Below are 8,464 nucleotides of genomic sequence, written 5' to 3'. Positions count from 1 at the left end.
CGTACACAAGCCACAGGCCCTCTCTCTATCCTGGATTTCTCAACGCATTCTTTAAGAGCCCAGGAACTCTGGAGAAAACGCTCGTTATAGAGAGGGTAAGTCGATTATCCCCAAACTAGCTAGCTAGCTAGCTAACTTAGTGTACTTTTGGCGAACGCTAGCAATACTTGCTGCTGACAGAAACGTCGCGTCATGTAGCGAGCTAGCTAATAAAGCTGGTCTACTTGTGGAGATTTGAAGGTTTGAAAGGATAAGACTAAATGTTAGAACGACATTTTGTTTCGTTCGCAAGTCTAGCTCCTAACTCCAGCGGATGTGCGCGATGACGTTAGCGAAACACCGTCACGGCATAGCGATAACTACAGTAGCTAGCGTGGCTGAAATAAAGTGCGCAGTGCGGTGTTAGGAGTGTTCGGTTGAGGCCGTTTTTATCGTGCTAATCCACTCAGTGACGGTAAAATAAGAATATGCATCCCTTGCTTCCTCTTCAGTTATTGCAATCAGTAGCTTAGCAGTTTGAAGACGCAATTCGATCTGTATTTGGTCCTCACAATTGGCAGCAGTTGTGGTATAGTGTGATGTCGTATGAAATGGTAATGAAAAACACTTCAGATATGTTCTTAAGCACGAAACGTGCTCTGGATTGGGCCGCAGACCATGGAGTTGCGGTTCTACGTGCTGCACCGTCCTGCCCCCTTTGATTGAAACTCTAAATGATATTTGTAAAGGACAGACTTACCAGAATCAGAAGGGTCCAAACCTTACAGTTAACCCACAACGCTTTTACCGAGTGAACTCGCTAGTTATTCTAGCCAGTAGTTATACAGGTGCTGCTAATGAAAGCATCATTTGTTGTACCATAGAACAAATCACACGTTATACACACATACCATTTCCTAACTCGACTGCTGACGACGCCTCAGACTAGTCTCCATTTATACCCTTTATATAACGTGGATTCATCATTGTTTAAACACAGATAGTCAGAGTACTATCATGTAGCGCCAACGATCGACTCTCTAAATAATGTACATCAGCTGGAGCCTGGGCTTTCATACAGACCTGTAAATACTTATTTATTCATTCAGTTTGCAGCCCTGACCCAGAGAACGCCACGCTGCCAAGCAGGGGACATGATAACACTCCAATCTGTCTTGCACACATGACGAGAGGAAGAGATAATCCAATCGGATGCAATCTTTATAGGATTTAACCTCCTGCTTTCCGGGGAATTCTCAGCTGTTCTGACGGCACGCATAGCAAAGCTCTGAGATCAACCATCTATCGACGGGAAAATCAGATACGCACCGTTCGGTCCAACTGGTATCCCTGCTGCCTTGCTAATTATTACTCTCTGCCCGAGATTTCTTTAAAAAGGAAAATGACGTGGAATTACAATATTCCGATTACAATACGCCGGATACTTATATTTCGGTAATATGAGGGTTACAATCCATTACATAAACACCACCAGTAAGATCTCACCACCAGCACAACTATCATTTAACAGACATACAGCATGTCCAGAACGCTAATCCTGTCCAAACAGGGTTCTTCTTTGCTTCTTTGGACAGTTGTTAGCTTCCTACAAGGCTTCTGCTTGAAAGTTTCCCCAAGAAAAGTTAAGGAATACTAGAACTTTTTTTTGTGTATGTTGTTTGGATACTAAAGGAGCTTAATTTGACATATTGTTTTATTAGTAATGAGTGCTAAGTTGTGCTTAGTACAAGCTTGGAGTCGGGGGTTGGGAACAAGCGACGAACGTCGGCGTGAGAAATCCGTACGGATTCAATTGCCGAAGACTGATGTAGTCGTAATCCGGACAGTTTCATACGAAGAAAGCTGTAAGAAAAGGTAGAACCCAATCCGTATCCATAACCCAAACCCAAACCTAAATCGTTTCCACATTACGAATTTGCAAGTGTGAGACCCCCCCGTGATGTAGTCCAAACCCCGAAGACGTTCCGAAGCCGGAAAACGTCGTTGCGTTTTGATGGAACAGTAGAGAAAAACATGCATGTGATATTTTAACAGATTGATACCGCTCAATTTGATCAGATATGGAGGTCGGTTTCATTCAGTTTAGGTTATCTACGTGTAATGTAAAGCAGGGGTGTCCAATCTTATCCGGAAAGGGCCGGTGTGGTGTGGGTGCGGGTTTTCATTCCGACCGAGCAGAAGCCACACCTGAGTCTATTGAAAGCCAAGATCAACTGATTTAAACAGGTGGAATCAGGTGTGTCTCCTGCTGCGTTGGAATGAAAACCTGCACCCACACCGGCCCTTTCCGGATAAGATCGGACACTCCTGATGTAAATGAATCGACATAACGTAAGAGGTTAAGATCAGATGGTCGTGAGTTCCCAGAAATCCCAGGAGTTCAGCTTTTAAACTCCTCTTTCTTTGTCTTTACAATATTCCAGTTTTAACTTATGGATCAAGCACAGAGCCTTCTGATTGGTTGAAACGTTTCACCATCTTTGACGTGTCAGACGACCCTCCGTAGCGTCAGGAATGTCTTAATTAGAAACCTTAAACGCCTGGCTAAACGTCAGGTCTTGTTGTACGATATAAAGAGTGACATCGAGCCACCGTTTACCCAAACAGCCGTCAATTTGTCCCGAGCTCTGATTACAGGGCGTTCGTTTGCAAACGGAGGACTTCGGGGGAAAACCGGCGCCTTGTTCATACATTTTCCTGGAATGGATCATTTTTGAAATCAATTCCGGATGTGTAACGTCTGTATTAGATAATTACTTAATCGCCCATAATGTTCTGTCCATAAATTAGCTTGTATTCTCTCTCTCTCTCTCTTTTTTTTCCTCTCTCCTGAAATATTTCGTTCCTACATAACACAGCGTCCGCTGTTCTATACCAAAGAGCACTTTCCAGTCAGGATTACATATAATTATTATTATTAGGTTGTCTATTACACTTTCCTGCACTCTGACAGGTTTTCCCTCTCGAAACACGGTCAAATTCCGCTACAAAGAAACGCCATCACAGTCAGAAACGTAAGGCAAGCAGAGACGTAGGAAGTTTACGCCAGCTGAGGACTTATTTCAGAAATCTTTTCTTTGAAATCTTGTTTCCTGGAATCGGCAGTGCGCAGGCCAATTTAGCGTGTATCAGTTATGGACTAAAACAGGGAACCCTGCAGGACGGAGACCGTAGTGGGCGGAAATATATCGGCGACAACAACAACAACAAGCCTGTTAGTCGGTTTGCCGAGTCCAGATCAAAGCAAATGGAATACTTTTGAACTGTTTGTGATCTGGTTTTGGTTTGGACACAATTAAATGACCGATAAAGCAAACAAACCTCGTCTGAGAGGCGTGGAAACGTCCTCGTGAAACTCTTTCACTCCTTGAAACTCTTTTGTTCATTGGTTGGAAATACAGCAATGGAAAAATGTCAAGCGATTGCATAAACAATCAGATAACTGTACAAATAACTATGTTAAAACATGTGTCTCTGTCGCATCCGGTGCTTATTTTCTGTTTTTGCTGTAAAGATATAGATACACATTACAATTTCAATACAAACACTGCATATGTATAATATTTGCTTTTGGGGTTTAAATCCACTCCAGCTAGTTAAAATCCCTACGGGAGATATGTTTTCTACAAACTGAAACGTCTTCCGTACGTAAATACGGGGCGTGACGAAAGCTTCAAAGTATGTACACGCTAAATACAGGCTAGTTAATGACTGACGAGACCTGACTAGCTGATAAATCTTTCATGTAAAGCCACAGAGACGTGAAAATGGTATAGAATTGTTAGGAATATCAATATTTCCCTCAGATGTGTTGGTAAATTATCAAGAAAACACTCTGTATGGATAGAATTACACTAAATACACTTAGCATCGACTGCAAACTTGAGTGGAATCTATTCATAAACGTGGTGAACGTGACCCTTGTTCGAATGTAGAATTAGTACTGATGACGCTGTGTGTCTTTGGAGCTGTGTTCAACCTTGTAAGAAAATGGTTTAATTAGCTTGCTGGTACGTAGCAGTAACGTGTTTAAAGTAAATATAAAGTGTAGAATGGCGAGCAGAAATATCAGCATTTCCCTCCAAAATGTTTCTCATACACACAAACAAAGTGACCTTATAGTCGCTAAGCAAGTCCAAGTATGAGCTAGCAATTGAATAGCTAGTAACTAGCTAGTATGAAGCCATTTAATCGGTTTGTTAACACAATGTTATGTAGAGAGTGAGAGCGCATGAGAATCATGAGAAAATTGGCAGGAATATCAACATTTCCCCTCAGATGTGCTGGTTAAGAAAAGATTACAGCTTAAAGACGCTTAGCATTGACCGCTAACTAGATCCGCCATATTGAGAAACTTATATAATGGCATATCTTATTAACTCGTCACAGCTATTAGAAACTTCTGATGTAAATACTACATTCTGGAACGTGTGTGTGTGTGTGTGTGTGTGTGTGTGCGCTGTGAGTGTACTGAATGGATTATGGTGGCCTTATCAGCGCATATGAGTGTGTGTTCGTACAAATACACGTGCACACATGGAGCTGTGCCACTATCTCTGGCAGAACAGAGAAGAGTGTGCATTGAATAAAATATGATGTGTGTATGAAAACTGTGTGTGTGTGTGTGTGTGTGACTACTTTGCAGCATGCAGAGAGAAGCGTGCATGGATTAGGATGCTATCAGTGAGTCATTAAAAAAAGCCCCAATCTCCCATCTGTATAGTTTCAGAGGTTTAATCCATTTCTCGTGGCCTAGTTTCAGCGTGTGCATGTGAGATTTGGGTAAATGCTGCGTACAGACTATGTTTTTTTTTGGTTTTAAAAAAAAAGAAAGAATAAAATCATTCAAACGGATGTTAGATTAGATTTATTTATGTGTACAGTAGGCTATATTTAGCTCAGCTCCCATCAGTGTTTATTTAAGCACCATTAAGGACTGTTCATAAATGGCTAACTGTATATGAAATCCATTAAATGTCAATGCGGACACGTTCCTGTTTATAAACTCTTTCAGACGATTGAAGGTTTGAATCGTTTCCAGAGTCGAATCATTTCATCTGCTGTTTAGAGGAACGATAATTCCATACGCCACACGTCGATTTTACACCAGGGCGCCATTTTGTTTCCGTATGAATCTCATTTCTGACGTGAAATTCTCACCACCACCACGTTTCACACATGAGATAAGGTTCTTATGCTGGAATGCAGTGTTTTCCTTTTTCCAAACAGGGTGGACTCATAAACATTAACGTTAGCCAACGTGAAAGAGGCCTTTAGTTACCCTGGGTTCCTGTGTGACCTTGTGGACTGTTACACGTCTTGCTCTTGGAGTGATCTTCTTGGGCTCCGCTTCTGGGGAGAGGAACACTGGTCTTGAATGTGTCTGACTGTGGATTGGTGGAATCCAAACTCTTTAGAGATGGTTTCGTAATACATTACATACATTCCAAAAGACCCTCCCTAATGCGTAGTGTACTTCAGTTACAATTGGGCATGTGTGCACAATGTAGTGGTCAATAAATGAGACTCTGAGGAGGATCCAGGAGAATTCATCTCTTGCGCCATCCCTTTAGGTCTGTCCTGGCCATTAGTAAGCTGCTCTGTCCTCCTGCTTCAGGTTTCACATTCCGCCTCAGGCTGTTGGGAACCTGATTTAGCGGAAAGACATGGCAAAAGACGCTCCTTATGGGGTTGGTTACTTCAGGATTCAGTCTGATGTGGTATAATAAGAGTCATCTCTAAAAGTCAACTCTGGAGGAGTGCTGGCCGTCATACAAACCCGGTTCCTGAATGGATTCTTGTCATGTTTAGCAGAGAAGGAACTCTGAACTACAGTTCCCAGCAGCCACTGCACCTCACTGCATCACCGTCACATGACCAGCTGCACCTGAATCATGTCAGGGTAACAAGCACCTACGTGTATATAGCCACAGTTTGACCGGTAGTCCTCGGTTTACGTTTGTCTTCCTTTACCGTTGGTGATGTTTCTGTGTTTATGGTCTTTGTGGCACGGTTTTTCTTTGCCTTAGTGTTTTGCTGCCTATATTCGTAGTTCTCGTTTTGTCTTTTGCGACTCATTTAAAATTCTAATCAGCACTTGCGTCCGTCTCCGCCTTCAAATCGTGACGATTAGGATGAAGCAGGAAGGTGAAGTATACGAGGTTCCCGTTAAACACGCGACAGCCAAAGTTAGCTGCTTATCAGAGTTCAGGTGTTTCAGAAGTATATATTTAGGGTCCAACACACCCCGTCTGGGGTATTTAGGGTCCAACACATCCCGTCTGGGGTATTTAGGGTCCAACACATCCCGTCTGGGGTATTTAGGGTCCAACACATCCCGTCTGGGGTATTTAGGGTCCAACACACCCCGTCTGTGGTATTTAGGGTCCAACACATCCCGTCTGGGGTATTTAGGGTCCAACACACCCCGTCTGTGGTATTTAGGGTCCAACACACCCCGTCTGTGGTATTTAGGGTCCAACACACCCCGTCTGGGGTATTTAGGGTCCAACACATCCCTTCTGGGGTATTTAGGGTCCAACACACCCCGTCTGTGGTATTTAGGGTCCAACACACCCCGTCTGTGGTATTTAGGGTCCAACACACCCCGTCTGGGGTATTTAGGGTCCAACACACCCCGTCTGGGGTATTTAGGGTCCAACAGAAAGAGAGAGATGTGAGGGGAAAATGGAGTAAAACTGATAGACAAAAAGAGAGAGGTGAGGGAGCAAGAGAGAGGTGGGAGAGAGAGATGTGAGATGGAGAGAGAGATGTGAGTGGAAAATGGAGGAGTAAAACTGAGACAAACAAAAAGAGAGAGAGAGAGAGATGTACTTGAATGAAACTTTAATGAACTCGTCTCGCATTGGACCCGTTTTTGTCTGTAGGCCCACTGCGGCTAATTCCTGCGGGAGATGCGCACATCGACACGTCCACGCCGCGGGTAAACGCAGGATGTCGATCTGTTAATTAATTAATCTCTTGCATATTAAGATTTAATAAATCACTTCTAAAGACATCAGACTCACAAACACACTCAAATGAGTAGATAAAGAAATTAAAAAAAACGTAATGCGTGTAGGACAGAAGACGAGTAGCTTTAGGTGGAGAAGAGCATGCTTTTAGATTGCTCTTAGGATCCCTGAGGATGTGCGGGTTATTTCGGTTGAGTGATCCGTCCGGTGATGAGGGACAAACCGAAACACGCGTACCACTTATCCGCTTTTAAAGACAGCGTTTACAGCCTCCGCTGGGGAACGTTTGGATTAGCCATGTTCCCAATACTCATCTGGTCATACTTACTTAAAATAATACTTCATAGGCTGGCATCGTTCTGAATAAACAAATTTCTGTGCAATACGATCTTCCAAGCTTCAAAACATTTAGCTAGCTAGTTAGTTCGAGACGTCATGAACAGATGTGGACCGTGGTCCAGATGTGGACCCGGCGAAGTGTTTTACATAAATGGATATATAAATAAATAAACGATTTACCCTCTCTGGTCTGGTTTGTGAAGGGATAACAAGTCCAAACAAAACAAAACAAAACCCCCAGAATGCTTAAAAATGATCGGATTAAGAAGTACACGTTTATTTTATAAAACGTGTAAAACGGGCGTATAAAACGGGCGTATCGTTCGCTCAGGGTCCGTGGCGTTAGTCGAAAATAGTGACGTGGACAAACAAAACAACTCTGAAACCAAACAAAGCATCACTCCATATTGTTTCCTTTAGAACGATACACTTTAAAGGTAACTAGCGTCACCGTTCCGTCATGTTACTTACTTATCCGGATCTCCGTACTGTATGTGAGGGATTGTACAAATTGTAGTTGAATAGCTCTGTGCTAAAGTTTGTTCGATCAAATTTGTCTTACATCATCTAAATAAGTCAATATCCAGGACTTTCGGGACTGACTAGCTAGCGAGTTGTAAATGCTAGCTGGAAACGACTTCTACAAACGGAAATAAACAGTCTAAACATCACGATGCTCTACACACACAAACCCAACGGTGTCCTGACTAATCTTATATCAGATTTGCGGCGATAACCTAATTCATTTGTTTATACTGTTTGAAAATGTCCGATTTCCATTCCGCCGGTGGAATGGAGCGTCAGTGTATGCTAGATAGAAAGGGTTAAACATAGTGATGTTTCGTTGTAGTTTTGGTCACTTCATAGTCCTGAATCTGGTCATTTTTCCATTCTGTTTGAATCGACGTGCAGCTCGTGACACTCTGGATCATGCTTTATTCGTTGAACATCTGGAGCAGAGGGTTGGTTTCACAGGCCGAGTGAAATAAAAATCTCCTCACAGAAAACTTTCATGTCAACAATTACACACGGTTTAATTAATACTGAGGTATAAGGGTGAATAAGTGAACTGTTCCGTTACATCAGCTTCAAATGCGCGATCTCATGCATAATGAATTGGGAGAAAAAAAGAAATGTAAAAATACAGCATT

This window comes from Ictalurus furcatus, chromosome 29, assembly GCF_023375685.1.
Source record: "Ictalurus furcatus strain D&B chromosome 29, Billie_1.0, whole genome shotgun sequence".
Taxonomy (NCBI): Eukaryota; Metazoa; Chordata; class Actinopteri; order Siluriformes; family Ictaluridae; genus Ictalurus; species Ictalurus furcatus.
Note: the sequence above shows the minus strand (reverse complement) of the source record.